Source organism: Balaenoptera borealis (genome assembly GCF_965194805.1).
Source record: "Balaenoptera borealis genome assembly, contig: HAP1_SCAFFOLD_336, whole genome shotgun sequence".
Classification (NCBI taxonomy): Eukaryota; Metazoa; Chordata; class Mammalia; order Artiodactyla; family Balaenopteridae; genus Balaenoptera; species Balaenoptera borealis.
This window is the reverse complement of record NW_028123856.1, coordinates 616486-635407: the sequence shown is the minus strand read 5'-3', so window position 1 is coordinate 635407 and position 18922 is coordinate 616486.

Here is an 18922-nt window from a genome sequence, read left to right as displayed (position 1 = left end):
CATGCCCCCATTACCATTGGCACAGGCAGCATACGTCTCTGTGGTTTCTAACAAGTCAAAAGAACCACAGGGTACACACTGGTTGCTTCCCTGAATCAACTTCTCGAGGCAGGGTGTTCTGCACCTTGTGAACGGCCTCACCAAGGAACGCCCTAGCTAGGCCCATGGGCCCGTGCCTCTTCAAAAGCCTGCAGTGCTACAGGAAAAACTCTGCTTTAGTTGCAATAAGAATGCAAGCAGTGTTTCTCCTGATGGCAGTGTAACTTCAGGTAAGAGGTCTTAGATGGAAGAAGAAGCCTAGTGTTTTTCTCTGTGCAGCTCAGTCTAAAGAATGAGTTCGACTTCCACGGCATGTGGGAACTTGCTAGAACGGTGCTCGTGAACTTGTGCGAGTGCTGTGAATCAAGATATGACAAGAAAGAGTGCAGTGTGTTGCCCATGACTCAGCAGACACAGAGGAACTCCGAGGGGCCAATGGGCCTCTTTTTTGCTCAGCAGGCCTACAGGGGTGTGGAGATACTCAGGGATCTTGGAACAAAAATGATGCTCACCCGAGAGGCCTAGGAGTCCTGAAAAGGGTACTTCCTTTAAAGTAAAGGAGAACAGCGACTAAAACTAATGGAAAGAGCTGAATGCCTCCCTTTCTGCAGGGCTACTCAGGGCCTTACCTCGAGGCAAGGACTCACGTTGAGATTCCCTTTAGCTCTAGAGCATGGCAAGGTGAGCCCCACCCCGGCCAAAGAAGCTCCGTGTGTAGCCAGAGAAAACTCATTTTCTTCCCACACCAATGTAGAGGGACCAGAGGCCTGTCAACAGCAGAGAATTTCAGGGAGCTTCACGGCAGCAAGAATGGAGCTTTCCAAATGGAAAGCAAGGCTAGTACCATCATGCCCCCATTTCCATGGGCAGAGGCAGCATACATCTCGGTGGTTTTTAACAAGTCAAATGAGACACAGAGTACACACTGTTTTTTTCCCTTAATCCACTTCTCGAGGCAGGGTGTTCCGCATCTAGTGAACGGCCTCACCAAGGAAAGACTAAGATAGGCCTCTGGGCCCGTGCCTCTTCAAAAGTCTGCAGGGCTTCAGGAAAAACTGTGCTTTAGTTGCAATAGGAACGCAAGCCGTCTTTTTCCTGGAGGCAGGGTGACTTCAGGTAGGAGGTCCTGGATGGAAGGAGAAGCCTAGTGTTTTTCTCTGTGCAGCTCAGACCAGGGAATGAGTGCGACTTCCACGGCATGTAGGAACTTGCTAGAACGGTGATCGTGAACCTGAATGAGTGCTGGCTAACTCAAGATGTCCCAATAAGAGTGCACTGTGTTGCCCTACACTCGGCATACACACTGTGAGTCGGAAATCTACGGGCCTGGATATTGCTTAGAAGGGCCAGGGGAGCCTGAGGGTACTTGCTGTTCTTGCAGGGAATAGGGTTTCCAGGCCAGGCACCTAGGAGTCCTGAAAAGCGTACTGGCGTTAAAATGCTGCAGAGCAGCGACTACGGCCTCATGGAAACTGCTACACGCCTCCGCTTCTGCATAGCATTTCAGGGCCTTACCTCGAGGCAAGTTCTCCCGTTGCTTGCACTGTGAGTGACACAGCATGTTAGGATGCTGTATTTCTCCTTGAATAGAGTGACTTCAGGAAAGAGGTCCTCGATAAATTCTAAGAAGAATGTTTTCTCAGGGCAGCTCAGATGAGGGCAATGTCGAAAATTTGCAGGACATGTTGGACTGCCTAGAAATGTGGTTCTGATGCTGTTCGACTGCTCTGGAAATATAGCTCTACTGAAGTAAAGTACAGTGTGTTGCCAGAGACTCGGCAGACACAGAGGGCCTCCGAGGGTCGTATGGGAATCAATGCTGCTCAGCAGGCCCACAGGGGTGTGGAGGGCGTCAGTGATCTTGGAACAAAAATGATGCAAACCCGAAGGGCCTAGGAGTCCTGAAAAGGGTGCTTCTTTTAACATAAAGCGGAACCTCCACTAAGAGCTCATGGAAAGAGCTGCATGCCTCCCTTTCTGCAGGGCTACTCAGGGCCTTACCTCGAGGCAAGGACTCACGTTGAGATTCCCTTTAGCTCTAGAGCATGGCAAGGTGAGCCCCAACCGGGCCAATGAAGCTCCGTGTGTAGCCAGAGAAATCTCTTTTTCTTCCCACACCCATGCCTACAGTGGCCAGAGAGCTGTTAACAGCAGAGAATTTCAGGGAGCTTCACGGCAGCAAGAATGGAGCTTTCCAAATGGAAAGCAAGGCTAGTACCATCATGCCCCCATTACCATTGGCACAGGCAGCATACGTCTCTGTGGTTTCTAACAAGTCAAAAGAACCACAGGGTACACACTGGTTGCTTCCCTGAATCAACTTCTCGAGGCAGGGTGTTCTGCACCTTGTGAACGGCCTCACCAAGGAACGCCCTAGCTAGGCCCATGGGCCCGTGCCTCTTCAAAAGCCTGCAGTGCTACAGGAAAAACTCTGCTTTAGTTGCAATAAGAATGCAAGCAGTGTTTCTCCTGATGGCAGTGTAACTTCAGGTAAGAGGTCTTAGATGGAAGAAGAAGCCTAGTGTTTTTCTCTGTGCAGCTCAGTCTAAAGAATGAGTTCGACTTCCACGGCATGTGGGAACTTGCTAGAACGGTGCTCGTGAACTTGTGCGAGTGCTGTGAATCAAGATATGACAAGAAAGAGTGCAGTGTGTTGCCCATGACTCAGCAGACACAGAGGAACTCCGAGGGGCCAATGGGCCTCTTTTTTGCTCAGCAGGCCTACAGGGGTGTGGAGATACTCAGGGATCTTGGAACAAAAATGATGCTCACCCGAGAGGCCTAGGAGTCCTGAAAAGGGTACTTCCTTTAAAGTAAAGGAGAACAGCGACTAAAACTAATGGAAAGAGCTGAATGCCTCCCTTTCTGCAGGGCTACTCAGGGCCTTACCTCGAGGCAAGGACTCACGTTGAGATTCCCTTTAGCTCTAGAGCATGGCAAGGTGAGCCCCACCCCGGCCAAAGAAGCTCCGTGTGTAGCCAGAGAAAACTCATTTTCTTCCCACACCAATGTAGAGGGACCAGAGGCCTGTCAACAGCAGAGAATTTCAGGGAGCTTCACGGCAGCAAGAATGGAGCTTTCCAAATGGAAAGCAAGGCTAGTACCATCATGCCCCCATTTCCATGGGCAGAGGCAGCATACATCTCGGTGGTTTTTAACAAGTCAAATGAGACACAGAGTACACACTGTTTTTTTCCCTTAATCCACTTCTCGAGGCAGGGTGTTCCGCATCTAGTGAACGGCCTCACCAAGGAAAGACTAAGATAGGCCTCTGGGCCCGTGCCTCTTCAAAAGTCTGCAGGGCTTCAGGAAAAACTGTGCTTTAGTTGCAATAGGAACGCAAGCCGTCTTTTTCCTGGAGGCAGGGTGACTTCAGGTAGGAGGTCCTGGATGGAAGGAGAAGCCTAGTGTTTTTCTCTGTGCAGCTCAGACCAGGGAATGAGTGCGACTTCCACGGCATGTAGGAACTTGCTAGAACGGTGATCGTGAACCTGAATGAGTGCTGGCTAACTCAAGATGTCCCAATAAGAGTGCACTGTGTTGCCCTACACTCGGCATACACACTGTGAGTCGGAAATCTACGGGCCTGGATATTGCTTAGAAGGGCCAGGGGAGCCTGAGGGTACTTGCTGTTCTTGCAGGGAATAGGGTTTCCAGGCCAGGCACCTAGGAGTCCTGAAAAGCGTACTGGCGTTAAAATGCTGCAGAGCAGCGACTACGGCCTCATGGAAACTGCTACACGCCTCCGCTTCTGCATAGCATTTCAGGGCCTTACCTCGAGGCAAGTTCTCCCGTTGCTTGCACTGTGAGTGACACAGCATGTTAGGATGCTGTATTTCTCCTTGAATAGAGTGACTTCAGGAAAGAGGTCCTCGATAAATTCTAAGAAGAATGTTTTCTCAGGGCAGCTCAGATGAGGGCAATGTCGAAAATTTGCAGGACATGTTGGACTGCCTAGAAATGTGGTTCTGATGCTGTTCGACTGCTCTGGAAATATAGCTCTACTGAAGTAAAGTACAGTGTGTTGCCAGAGACTCGGCAGACACAGAGGGCCTCCGAGGGTCGTATGGGAATCAATGCTGCTCAGCAGGCCCACAGGGGTGTGGAGGGCGTCAGTGATCTTGGAACAAAAATGATGCAAACCCGAAGGGCCTAGGAGTCCTGAAAAGGGTGCTTCTTTTAACATAAAGCGGAACCTCCACTAAGAGCTCATGGAAAGAGCTGCATGCCTCCCTTTCTGCAGGGCTACTCAGGGCCTTACCTCGAGGCAAGGACTCACGTTGAGATTCCCTTTAGCTCTAGAGCATGGCAAGGTGAGCCCCAACCTGTCCAATGAAGCTCCGTGTGTAGCCAGAGAAATCTCTTTTTCTTCCCACACCCATGCCTACAGTGGCCAGAGAGCTGTTAACAGCAGAGAATTTCAGGGAGCTTCACGGCAGCAAGAATGGAGCTTTCCAAATGGAAAGCAAGGCTAGTACCATCATGCCCCCATTACCATGGGCACAGGCAGCATACATCTCTGTGGTTTCTAACAAGTCAAAAGAAACACAGGGTACACACTGGTTGCTTCCCTGAATCAACTTCTCGAGGCAGGGTGTTCTGCACCTTGTGAACGGCCTCACCAAGGAATGCCCTAGCTAGGCCCATGGGCCCGTGCCTCTTCAAAAGCCTGCAGTGCTACAGGAAAAACTCTGCTTTAGTTGCAATAAGAATGCAAGCAGTGTTTCTCCTGATGGCAGTGTAACTTCAGGTAAGAGGTCTTAGATGGAAGAAGAAGCCTAGTGTTTTTCTCTGTGCAGCTCAGTCTAAAGAATGAGTTCGACTTCCACGGCATGTTGGAACTTGCTAGAACGGTGCTCGTGAACTTGTGCGAGTGCTGTGAATCAAGATATGACAAGAAAGAGTGCAGTGTGTTGCCCATGACTCAGCAGACACAGAGGAACTCCGAGGGACCAATGGGCCTCTTTGTTGCTCAGCAGGCCTACAGGGGTGTGGAGATACTCAGGGATCTTGGAACAAAAATGATGCTCACCCGAGAGGCCTAGGAGTCCTGAAAAGGGTACTTCCTTTAAAGTAAAGGAGAACAGCGACTAAAACTAATGGAAAGAGCTGAATGCCTCCCTTTCTGCAGGGCTACTCAGGGCCTTACCTCGAGGCAAGGACTCACGTTGAGATTCCCTTTAGCTCTAGAGCATGGCAAGGTGAGCCCCACCCCGGCCAAAGAAGCTCCGTGTGTAGCCAGAGAAAACTCATTTTCTTCCCACACCAATGTAGAGGGACCAGAGGCCTGTCAACAGCAGAGAATTTCAGGGAGCTTCACGGCAGCAAGAATGGAGCTTTCCAAATGGAAAGCAAGGCTAGTACCATCATGCCCCCATTTCCATGGGCAGAGGCAGCATACATCTCGGTGGTTTTTAACAAGTCAAATGAGACACAGAGTACACACTGTTTTTTTCCCTTAATCCACTTCTCGAGGCAGGGTGTTCCGCATCTAGTGAACGGCCTCACCAAGGAAAGACTAAGATAGGCCTCTGGGCCCGTGCCTCTTCAAAAGTCTGCAGTGCTTCAGGAAAAACTGTGCTTTAGTTGCAATAGGAACGCAAGCCGTCTTTTTCCTGAAGGCAGGGTGACTTCAGGTAGGAGGTCCTGGATGGAAGGAGAAGCCTAGTGTTTTTCTCTGTGCAGCTCAGACCAGGGAATGAGTGCGACTTCCACGGCATGTAGGAACTTGCTAGAACGGTGATCGTGAACCTGAATGAGTGCTGGCTAACTCAAGATGTCCCAATAAGAGTGCACTGTGTTGCCCTACACTCGGCATACACACTGTGAGTCGGAAATCTACGGGCCTGGATATTGCTTAGAAGGGCCAGGGGAGCCTGAGGGTACTTGCTGTTCTTGCAGGGAATAGGGTTTCCAGGCCAGGCACCTAGGAGTCCTGAAAAGCGTACTGGCGTTAAAATGCTGCAGAGCAGCGACTACGGCCTCATGGAAACTGCTACACGCCTCCGCTTCTGCATAGCATTTCAGGGCCTTACCTCGAGGCAAGTTCTCACGTTGCTTGCACTGTGAGTGACACAGCATGTTAGGATGCTGTATTTCTCCTTGAATAGAGTGACTTCAGGAAAGAGGTCCTCGATAAATTCTAAGAAGAATGTTTTCTCAGGGCAGCTCAGACGAGGGCAATGTCTAAAATTTGCAGGACATGTTGGACTGCCTAGAAATGTGGTTCTGATGCTGTTCGACTGCTCTGGAAATATAGCTCTACTGAAGTAAAGTACAGTGTGTTGCCAGAGAATCGGCAGACACAGAGGGCCTCCGAGGGTCGTATGGGAATCAATGCTGCTCAGCAGGCCCACAGGGGTGTGGAGGGCGTCAGTGATCTTGGAACAAAAATGATGCAAACCCGAAGGGCCTAGGAGTCCTGAAAAGGGTGCTTCCTTTAACATAAAGCGGAACCTCCACTAAGAGCTCATGGAAAGAGCTGCATGCCTCCCTTTCTGCAGGGCTACTCAGGGCCTTACCTCGAGGCAAGGACTCACGTTGAGATTCCCTTTAGATCTAGAGCATGGCAAGGTGAGCCCCAACCGGGCCAATGAAGCTCCGTGTGTAGCCAGAGAAATCTCATTTTCTTCCCACACCCATGCCTACAGTGGCCAGAGAGCTGTTAACAGCAGAGAATTTCAGGGAGCTTCACGGCAGCAAGAATGGAGCTTTCCAAATGGAAAGCAAGGCTAGTACCATCATGCCCCCATTACCATGGGCACAGGCAACATACATCTCTGTGGTTTCTAACAGGCCAAAAGAAACACAGGGTACACACTGGTTGCTTCCCTGAATCAACTTCTCGAGGCAGGGTGTTCTGCACCTTGTGAACGGCCTCACCAAGGAACGCCCTAGCTAGGCCCATGGGCCCGTGCCTCTTCAAAAGCCTGCAGTGCTACAGGAAAAACTCTGCTTTAGTTGCAATAAGAATGCAAGCAGTGTTTCTCCTGATGGCAGTGTAACTTCAGGTAAGAGGTCTTAGATGGAAGAAGAAGCCTAGTGTTTTTCTCTGTGCAGCTCAGTCTAAAGAATGAGTTCGACTTCCACGGCATGTGGGAACTTGCTAGAACGGTGCTCGTGAACTTGTGCGAGTGCTGTGAATCAAGATATGACAAGAAAGAGTGCAGTGTGTTGCCCATGACTCAGCAGACACAGAGGAACTCCGAGGGGCCAATTGGCCTCTTTTTTGCTCAGCAGGCCTACAGGGGTGTGGAGATACTCAGGGATCTTGGAACAAAAATGATGCTCACCCGAGAGGCCTAGGAGTCCTGAAAAGGGTACTTCCTTTAAAGTAAAGGAGAACAGCGACTAAAACTAATGGAAAGAGCTGAATGCCTCCCTTTCTGCAGGGCTACTCAGGGCCTTACCTCGAGGCAAGGACTCACGTTGAGATTCCCTTTAGCTCTAGAGCATGGCAAGGTGAGCCCCACCCCGGCCAAAGAAGCTCCGTGTGTAGCCAGAGAAAACTCATTTTCTTCCCACACCAATGTAGAGGGACCAGAGGCCTGTCAACAGCAGAGAATTTCAGGGAGCTTCACGGCAGCAAGAATGGAGCTTTCCAAATGGAAAGCAAGGCTAGTACCATCATGCCCCCATTTCCATGGGCAGAGGCAGCATACATCTCGGTGGTTTTTAACAAGTCAAATGAGACACAGAGTACACACTGTTTTTTTCCCTTAATCCACTTCTCGAGGCAGGGTGTTCCGCATCTAGTGAACGGCCTCACCAAGGAAAGACTAAGATAGGCCTCTGGGCCCGTGCCTCTTCAAAAGTCTGCAGGGCTTCAGGAAAAACTGTGCTTTAGTTGCAATAGGAACGCAAGCCGTCTTTTTCCTGGAGGCAGGGTGACTTCAGGTAGGAGGTCCTGGATGGAAGGAGAAGCCTAGTGTTTTTCTCTGTGCAGCTCAGACCAGGGAATGAGTGCGACTTCCACGGCATGTAGGAACTTGCTAGAACGGTGATCGTGAACCTGAATGAGTGCTGGCTAACTCAAGATGTCCCAATAAGAGTGCACTGTGTTGCCCTACACTCGGCATACACACTGTGAGTCGGAAATCTACGGGCCTGGATATTGCTTAGAAGGGCCAGGGGAGCCTGAGGGTACTTGCTGTTCTTGCAGGGAATAGGGTTTCCAGGCCAGGCACCTAGGAGTCCTGAAAAGCGTACTGGCGTTAAAATGCTGCAGAGCAGCGACTACGGCCTCATGGAAACTGCTACACGCCTCCGCTTCTGCATAGCATTTCAGGGCCTTACCTCGAGGCAAGTTCTCCCGTTGCTTGCACTGTGAGTGACACAGCATGTTAGGATGCTGTATTTCTCCTTGAATAGAGTGACTTCAGGAAAGAGGTCCTCGATAAATTCTAAGAAGAATGTTTTCTCAGGGCAGCTCAGATGAGGGCAATGTCGAAAATTTGCAGGACATGTTGGACTGCCTAGAAATGTGGTTCTGATGCTGTTCGACTGCTCTGGAAATATAGCTCTACTGAAGTAAAGTACAGTGTGTTGCCAGAGACTCGGCAGACACAGAGGGCCTCCGAGGGTCGTATGGGAATCAATGCTGCTCAGCAGGCCCACAGGGGTGTGGAGGGCGTCAGTGATCTTGGAACAAAAATGATGCAAACCCGAAGGGCCTAGGAGTCCTGAAAAGGGTGCTTCTTTTAACATAAAGCGGAACCTCCACTAAGAGCTCATGGAAAGAGCTGCATGCCTCCCTTTCTGCAGGGCTACTCAGGGCCTTACCTCGAGGCAAGGACTCACGTTGAGATTCCCTTTAGCTCTAGAGCATGGCAAGGTGAGCCCCAACCTGTCCAATGAAGCTCCGTGTGTAGCCAGAGAAATCTCTTTTTCTTCCCACACCCATGCCTACAGTGGCCAGAGAGCTGTTAACAGCAGAGAATTTCAGGGAGCTTCACGGCAGCAAGAATGGAGCTTTCCAAATGGAAAGCAAGGCTAGTACCATCATGCCCCCATTACCATTGGCACAGGAAGCATACGTCTCTGTGGTTTCTAACAAGTCAAAAGAACCACAGGGTACACACTGGTTGCTTCCCTGAATCAACTTCTCGAGGCAGGGTGTTCTGCACCTTGTGAACGGCCTCACCAAGGAACGCCCTAGCTAGGCCCATGGGCCCGTGCCTCTTCAAAAGCCTGCAGTGCTACAGGAAAAACTCTGCTTTAGTTGCAATAAGAATGCAAGCAGTGTTTCTCCTGATGGCAGTGTAACTTCAGGTAAGAGGTCTTAGATGGAAGAAGAAGCCTAGTGTTTTTCTCTGTGCAGCTCAGTCTAAAGAATGAGTTCGACTTCCACGGCATGTGGGAACTTGCTAGAACGGTGCTCGTGAACTTGTGCGAGTGCTGTGAATCAAGATATGACAAGAAAGAGTGCAGTGTGTTGCCCATGACTCAGCAGACACAGAGGAACTCCGAGGGGCCAATGGGCCTCTTTTTTGCTCAGCAGGCCTACAGGGGTGTGGAGATACTCAGGGATCTTGGAACAAAAATGATGCTCACCCGAGAGGCCTAGGAGTCCTGAAAAGGGTACTTCCTTTAAAGTAAAGGAGAACAGCGACTAAAACTAATGGAAAGAGCTGAATGCCTCCCTTTCTGCAGGGCTACTCAGGGCCTTACCTCGAGGCAAGGACTCACGTTGAGATTCCCTTTAGCTCTAGAGCATGGCAAGGTGAGCCCCACCCCGGCCAAAGAAGCTCCGTGTGTAGCCAGAGAAAACTCATTTTCTTCCCACACCAATGTAGAGGGACCAGAGGCCTGTCAACAGCAGAGAATTTCAGGGAGCTTCACGGCAGCAAGAATGGAGCTTTCCAAATGGAAAGCAAGGCTAGTACCATCATGCCCCCATTTCCATGGGCACAGGCAGCATACATCTCGGTGGTTTTTAACAAGTCAAATGAGACACAGAGTACACACTGTTTTTTTCCCTTAATCCACTTCTCGAGGCAGGGTGTTCCGCATCTAGTGAACGGCCTCACCAAGGAAAGACTAAGATAGGCCTCTGGGCCCGTGCCTCTTCAAAAGTCTGCAGTGCTTCAGGAAAAACTGTGCTTTCGTTGCAATAGGAACGCAAGCCGTCTTTTTCCTGGAGGCAGGGTGACTTCAGGTAGGAGGTCCTGGATGGAAAGAGAAGCCTAGTGTTTTTCTCTGTGCAGCTCAGACCAGGGAATGAGTGCGACTTCCACGGCATGTAGGAACTTGCTAGAACGGTGATCGTGAACCTGAATGAGTGCTGGCTAACTCAAGATGTCCCAATAAGAGTGCACTGTGTTGCCCTACACTCGGCATACACACTGTGAGTCGGAAATCTACGGGCCTGGATATTGCTTAGAAGGGCCAGGGGAGCCTGAGGGTACTTGCTGTTCTTGCAGGGAATAGGGTTTCCAGGCCAGGCACCTAGGAGTCCTGAAAAGCGTACTGGCGTTAAAATGCTGCAGAGCAGCGACTACGGCCTCATGGAAACTGCTACACGCCTCCGCTTCTGCATAGCATTTCAGGGCCTTACCTCGAGGCAAGTTCTCCCGTTGCTTGCACTGTGAGTGACACAGCATGTTAGGATGCTGTATTTCTCCTTGAATAGAGTGACTTCAGGAAAGAGGTCCTCGATAAATTCTAAGAAGAATGTTTTCTCAGGGCAGCTCAGATGAGGGCAATGTCGAAAATTTGCAGGACATGTTGGACTGCCTAGAAATGTGGTTCTGATGCTGTTCGACTGCTCTGGAAATATAGCTCTACTGAAGTAAAGTACAGTGTGTTGCCAGAGACTCGGCAGACACAGAGGGCCTCCGAGGGTCGTATGGGAATCAATGCTGCTCAGCAGGCCCACAGGGGTGTGGAGGGCGTCAGTGATCTTGGAACAAAAATGATGCAAACCCGAAGGGCCTAGGAGTCCTGAAAAGGGTGCTTCTTTTAACATAAAGCGGAACCTCCACTAAGAGCTCATGGAAAGAGCTGCATGCCTCCCTTTCTGCAGGGCTACTCAGGGCCTTACCTCGAGGCAAGGACTCACGTTGAGATTCCCTTTAGCTCTAGAGCATGGCAAGGTGAGCCCCAACCTGTCCAATGAAGCTCCGTGTGTAGCCAGAGAAATCTCTTTTTCTTCCCACACCCATGCCTACAGTGGCCAGAGAGCTGTTAACAGCAGAGAATTTCAGGGAGCTTCACGGCAGCAAGAATGGAGCTTTCCAAATGGAAAGCAAGGCTAGTACCATCATGCCCCCATTACCATTGGCACAGGCAGCATACGTCTCTGTGGTTTCTAACAAGTCAAAAGAAACACAGGCTACACACTGGTTGCTTCCCTGAATCAACTTCTCGAGGCAGGGTGTTCTGCACCTTGTGAACGGCCTCACCAAGGAACGCCCTAGCTAGGCCCATGGGCCCGTGCCTCTTCAAAAGCCTGCAGTGCTACAGGAAAAACTCTGCTTTAGTTGCAATAAGAATGCAAGCAGTGTTTCTCCTGATGGCAGTGTAACTTCAGGTAAGAGGTCTTAGATGGAAGAAGAAGCCTAGTGTTTTTCTCTGTGCAGCTCAGTCTAAAGAATGAGTTCGACTTCCACGGCATGTGGGAACTTGCTAGAACGGTGCTCTTGAACTTGTGCGAGTGCTGTGAATCAAGATATGACAAGAAAGAGTGCAGTGTGTTGCCCATGACTCAGCAGACACAGAGGAACTCCGAGGGACCAATGGGCTTCGTTGTTGCTCAGCAGGCCTACAGGGGTGTGGAGGTACTCAGGGATCTTGGAACAAAAATGATGCTCACCCGAGAGGCCTAGGAGTCCTGAAAAGGGTACTTCCTTTAAAGTAAAGCAGAACAGCGACTAAGAACTAATGGACAGAGCTGAATGCCTCCCTTTCTGCAGGGCTACTCAGGGCCTTACCTCGAGGCAAGGACTCACGTTGAGATTCCCTTTAGCTCTAGAGCATGGCAAGGTGAGCCCCACCCCGGCCAAAGAAGCTCCGTGTGTAGCCAGAGAAAACTCATTTTCTTCCCATACCAATGTAGAGGGACCAGAGGCCTGTCAACAGCAGAGAATTTCAGGGAGCTTCACGGCAGCAAGAATGGAGCTTTCCAAATGGAAAGCAAGGCTAGTACCATCATGCCCCCATTTCCATGGGCACAGGCAGCATACATCTCTGTGGTTTTTAACAAGTCAAATGAGACACAGAGTACACACTGTTTTTTTCCCTTAATCCACTTCTCGAGGCAGGGTGTTCTGCAACTAGTGAACGGCCTCACCAAGGAAAGCCTAAGCTAGGCCTCTGGGCCCGTGCCTCTTCAAAAGTCTGCAGTGCTTCAGGAAAAACTGTGCTTTCGTTGCAATAGGAACGCAAGCCGTCTTTTTCCTGGAGGCAGGGTGACTTCAGGTAGGAGGTCCTGGATGGAAGGAGAAGCCTAGTGTTTTTCTCTGTGCAGCTCAGACCAGGGAATGAGTGCGACTTCCACGGCATGTAGGAACTTGCTAGAACGGTGCTCGTGAACCTGTATGAGTGCTGGCTAACTCAAGATGTCCCAATAAGAGTGCACTGTGTTGCCCTACACTCGGCATACACACTGTGAGTCGGAAAGCTACGGGCCTGGATATTGCTTAGAAGGGCCAGGGGAGCCTGAGGGTTCTTGCTGTTCTTGCAGGGAATAGGTTTCCAGGCGAGGCACCTATGAGTTCTGAAAAGCGTACTGACGTTAAAATGCTGCAGAGCAGCGACTACGGCCTCATGGAAACTGCTACACACCTCCGCTTCTGCATAGCATTTCAGGGCCTTACCTCGAGGCAAGTTCTCACGTTGCTTGCACTGTGAGCGAAACAGCATGTTAGGATGCTGTATTTCTCCTTGAATAGAGTGACTTCAGGAAAGAGGTCCTCGATAAATTCTAAGAAGAGTGTTTTCTCAGGGCAGCTCAGACGAGGGCAACGACGAAAACTTGCAGGACATGTTGGACTGCCTAGAAATGTGGTTCTGATGCTGTTCGACTGCTCTGGAAATATAGCTCTACTGAAGTAAAGTACAGTGTGTTGCCAGAGACTCGGCAGACACAGAGGGCCTCCGAGGGACGTATGGGAATCAATGCTGCTCAGCAGGCCCACAGGGGTGTGGAGGGCGTCAGTGATCTTGGAACAAAAATGATGCTCACACGAAGGGCCTAGGAGTCCTGAAAAGTGTGCTTCCTTTAACATAAAGCAGAACCTCCACTAAGAGCTCATGGAAAGAGCTGCATGCCTCCCTTTCTGCAGGGCTACTCAGGGCCTTACCTCGAGGCAAGGACTCACGTTGAGATTCCCTTTAGCTCTAGAGCATGGCAAGGTGAGCCCCAACCGGGCCAATGAAGCTCCGTGTGTAGCCAGAGAAATCTCATTTTCTTCCCACACCCATGCCTACAGTGGCCAGAGAGCTGTTAACAGCAGAGAATTTCAGGGAGCTTCACGGCAGCAAGAATGGAGCTTTCCAAATGGAAAGCAAGGCTAGTACCATCATGCCCCCATTACCATTGGCACAGGCAGCATACATCTCTGTGGATTCTAACAAGTCAAAAGAGACACAGAGTACACACTGGTTGCTTCCCTGAATCAACTTCTCGAGGCAGGGTGTTCTGCATCTTGTGAACGGCCTCACCAAGGACCGCCCTAGCTAGGCCTCTGGACCCGTGCCTCTTCAAAAGCCTGCAGTGCTACAAAAAAACTGTGCTTTAGTTGCAATAAGTACGCAAGCAGTGTTTCTCCTGATGGCAGTGTGACTTCAGGTAGGAGGTCTTAGATAGAAGGAGAAGCCTAGTGTTTTTCTTTGTGCAGCTCAGTGTACGGATGAGTGCGACTTCCACGGCATGTTGGAACTTGCTAAAACGGTGCTCGTGAAACAGTATGAGTGCTGGCTTACTCAAGATGTCCCAATAAGAGTGCACTGTGCTGCCCTACACTCGGCATACACACTGTGAGTCGGAAAGCTACGGGCCTGGATATTGCTTAGAAGGGCCAGGGGAGCCTGAGGGTTCTTGCTGTTCTTGCAGGGAATAGGTTTCCAGGCCAGGCACCTAGGAGTCCTGAAAAGCGTACTGGCGTTAAAATGCTGCAGAGCAGCGACTACGGCCTCATGGAAACTGCTACACACCTCCGCTTCTGCATAGCATTTCAGGGCCTTACCTCGAGGCAAGTTCTCACGTTGCTTGCACTGTGAGCGAAACAGCATGTTAGGATGCTGTATTTCTCCTTGAATAGAGTGACTTCAGGAAAGAGGTCCTCGATAAATTCTAAGAAGAGTGTTTTCTCAGGGCAGCTCAGACGAGGGCAACGACGAAAACTTGCAGGACATGTTGGACTGCCTAGAAATGTGGTTCTGATGCTGTTCGACTGCTCTGGAAATATAGCTCTACTGAAGTATAGTACAGTGTGTTGCCAGAGACTCGGCAGACACAGAGGGCCTCCGAGGGACGTATGGGAATCAATGCTGCTCAGCAGGCCCACAGGGGTGTGGAGGGCGTCAGTGATCTTGGAACAAAAATGATGCTCACACGAAGGGCCTAGGAGTCCTGAAAAGGGTGCTTCCTTTAACATAAAGCAGAACCTCCACTAAGAGCTCATGGAAAGAGCTGCATGCCTCCCTTTCTGCAGGGCTACTCAGGGCCTTACCTCGAGGCAAGGACTCACGTTGAGATTCCCTTTAGCTCTAGAGCATGGCAAGGTGAGCCCCAACCGGGCCAATGAAGCTCCGTGTGTAGCCAGAGAAATCTCATTTTCTTCCCACACCCATGCCTACAGTGGCCAGAGAGCTGTTGACAGCAGAGAATTTCAGGGAGCTTCACGGCAGCAAGAATGAAGCTTTCCAAATGAAAAGCAACGCTAGTACCATCATGCCCCCATTACCATTGGCACAGGCAGCATACATCTCTGTGGTTTCTAACAAGTCAAAAGAAACACAGGCTACACACTGGTTGCTTCCCTGAATCAACTTCTCGAGGCAGGGTGTTCTGCACCTTGTGAACGGCCTCACCAAGGAACGCCCTAGCTAGGCCCATGGGCCCGTGCCTCTTCAAAAGCCTGCAGTGCTACAGGAAAAACTCTGCTTTAGTTGCAATAAGAATGCAAGCAGTGTTTCTCCTGATGGCAGTGTAACTTCAGGTAAGAGGTCTTAGATGGAAGAAGAAGCCTAGTGTTTTTCTCTGTGCAGCTCAGTCTAAAGAATGAGTTCGACTTCCACGGCATGTGGGAACTTGCTAGAACGGTGCTCGTGAACTTGTGCGAGTGCTGTGAATCAAGATATGACAAGAAAGAGTGCAGTGTGTTGCCCATGACTCAGCAGACACAGAGGAACTCCGAGGGGCCAATGGGCCTCTTTTTTGCTCAGCAGGCCTACAGGGGTGTGGAGATACTCAGGGATCTTGGAACAAAAATGATGCTCACCCGAGAGGCCTAGGAGTCCTGAAAAGGGTACTTCCTTTAAAGTAAAGGAGAACAGCGACTAAAACTAATGGAAAGAGCTGAATGCCTCCCTTTCTGCAGGGCTACTCAGGGCCTTACCTCGAGGCAAGGACTCACGTTGAGATTCCCTTTAGCTCTAGAGCATGGCAAGGTGAGCCCCACCCCGGCCAAAGAAGCTCCGTGTGTAGCCAGAGAAAACTCATTTTCTTCCCACACCAATGTAGAGGGACCAGAGGCCTGTCAACAGCAGAGAATTTCAGGGAGCTTCACGGCAGCAAGAATGGAGCTTTCCAAATGGAAAGCAAGGCTAGTACCATCATGCCCCCATTTCCATGGGCAGAGGCAGCATACATCTCTGTGGTTTTTAACAAGTCAAATGAGACACAGAGTACACACTGTTTTTTTCCCTTAATCCACTTCTCGAGGCAGGGTGTTCTGCAACTAGTGAACGGCCTCACCAAGGAAAGCCTAAGCTAGGCCTCTGGGCCCGTGCCTCTTCAAAAGTCTGCAGTGCTTCAGGAAAAACTGTGCTTTCGTTGCAATAGGAACGCAAGCCGTCTTTTTCCTGGAGGCAGGGTGACTTCAGGTAGGAGGTCCTGGATGGAAGGAGAAGCCTAGTGTTTTTCTCTGTGCAGCTCAGACCAGGGAATGAGTGCGACTTCCACGGCATGTAGGAACTTGCTAGAACGGTGCTCGTGAACCTGTATGAGTGCTGGCTAACTCAAGATGTCCCAATAAGAGTGCACTGTGTTGCCCTACACTCGGCATACACACTGTGAGTCGGAAAGCTACGGGCCTGGATATTGCTTAGAAGGGCCAGGGGACCCTGAGGGTTCTTGCTGTTCTTGCAGGGAATAGGTTTCCAGGCGAGGCACCTAGGAGTTCTGAAAAGCGTACTGGCGTTAAAATGCTGCAGAGCAGCGACTACGGCCTCATGGAAACTGCTACACACCTCCGCTTCTGCATAGCATTTCAGGGCCTTACCTCGAGGCAAGTTCTCACGTTGCTTGCACTGTGAGCGAAACAGCATGTTAGGATGCTGTATTTCTCCTTGAATAGAGTGACTTCAGGAAAGAGGTCCTCGATAAATTCTAAGAAGAGTGTTTTCTCAGGGCAGCTCAGACGAGGGCAACGACGAAAACTTGCAGGACATGTTGGACTGCCTAGAAATGTGGTTCTGATGCTGTTCGACTGCTCTGGAAATATAGCTCTACTGAAGTATAGTACAGTGTGTTGCCAGAGACTCGGCAGACACAGAGGGCCTCCGAGGGACGTATGGGAATCAATGCTGCTCAGCAGGCCCACAGGGGTGTGGAGGGCGTCAGTGATCTTGGAACAAAAATGATGCTCACACGAAGGGCCTAGGAGTCCTGAAAAGGGTGCTTCCTTTAACATAAAGCAGAACCTCCACTAAGAGCTCATGGAAAGAGCTGCATGCCTCCCTTTCTGCAGGGCTACTCAGGGCCTTACCTCGAGGCAAGGACTCACGTTGAGATTCCCTTTAGCTCTAGAGCATGGCAAGGTGAGCCCCAACCGGGCCAATGAAGCTCCGTGTGTAGCCAGAGAAATCTCATTTTCTTCCCACACCCATGCCTACAGTGGCCAGAGAGCTGTTAACAGCAGAGAATTTCAGGGAGCTTCACGGCAGCAAGAATGGAGCTTTCCAAATGGAAAGCAAGGCTAGTACCATCATGCCCCCATTACCATTGGCACAGGAAGCATACATCTCTGTGGATTCTAACAAGTCAAAAGAGACACAGAGTACACACTGGTTGCTTCCCTGAATCAACTTCTCGAGGCAGGGTGTTCTGCATCTTGTGAACGGCCTCACCAAGGTCCGCCCTAGCTAGGCCTCTGGACCCGTGCCTCTTCAAAAGCCTGCAGTGCTACAAAAAAACTGTGCTTTAGTTGCAATAAGTACGCAAGCAGTGTTTCTCCTGATGGCAGTGTGACTTCAGGTAGGAGGTCTTAGATAGAAGGAGAAGCCTAGTGTTTTTCTTTGTGCAGCTCAGTGTACGGATGAGTGCGACTTCCACGGCATGTTGGAACTTGCTAAAACGGTGCTCGTGAAACAGTATGAGTGCTGGCTTACTCAAGATGTCCCAATAAGAGTGCACTGTGCTGCCCTACACTCGGCATACACACTGTGAGTCGGAAAGCTACGGGCCTGGATATTGCTTAGAAGGGCCAGGGGAGCCTGAGGGTTCTTGCTGTTCTTGCAGGGAATAGGTTTCCAGGCCAGGCACCTAGGAGTCCTGAAAAGCGTACTGGCGTTAAAATGCTGCAGAGCAGCGACTACGGCCTCATGGAAACTGCTACACACCTCCGCTTCTGCATAGCATTTCAGGGCCTTACCTCGAGGCAAGTTCTCACGTTGCTTGCACTGTGAGCGAAACAGCATGTTAGGATGCTGTATTTCTCCTTGAATAGAGTGACTTCAGGAAAGAGGTCCTCGATAAATTCTAAGAAGAGTGTTTTCTCAGGGCAGCTCAGACGAGGGCAACGACGAAAACTTGCAGGACATGTTGGACTGCCTAGAAATGTGGTTCTGATGCTGTTCGACTGCTCTGGAAATATAGCTCTACTGAAGTATAGTACAGTGTGTTGCCAGAGACTCGGCAGACACAGAGGGCCTCCGAGGGACGTATGGGAATCAATGCTGCTCAGCAGGCCCACAGGGGTGTGGAGGGCGTCAGTGATCTTGGAACAAAAATGATGCTCACACGAAGGGCCTAGGAGTCCTGAAAAGGGTGCTTCCTTTAACATAAAGCAGAACCTCCACTAAGAGCTCATGGAAAGAGCTGCATGCCTCCCTTTCTGCAGGGCTACTCAGGGCCTTACCTCGAGGCAAGGACTCACGTTGAGATTCCCTTTAGCTCTAGAGCATGGCAAGGTGAGCCCCAACCGGGCCAATGAAGCTCCGTGTGTAGCCAGAGAAATCTCATTTTCTTCCCACACCCATGCCTACAGTGGCCAGAGAGCTGTTGACAGCAGAGAATTTCAGGGAGCTTCACGGCAGCAAGAATGAAGCTTTCCAAATGAAAAGCAAGGCTAGTACCATCATGCCCCCATTACCATTGGCACAGGCAGCATACATCTCTGTGGTTTCTAACAAGTCAAAAGAAACACAGGCTACACACTGGTTGCTTCCCTGAATCAACTTCTCGAGGCAGGGTGTTCTGCACCTTGTGAACGGCCTCACCAAGGAACGCCCTAGCTAGGCCCATGGGCCCGTGCCTCTTCAAAAGCCTGCAGTGCTACAGGAAAAACTCTGCTTTAGTTGCAATAAGAATGCAAGCAGTGTTTCTCCTGATGGCAGTGTAACTTCAGGTAAGAGGTCTTAGATGGAAGAAGAAGCCTAGTGTTTTTCTCTGTGCAGCTCAGTCTAAAGAATGAGTTCGACTTCCACGGCATGTGGGAAC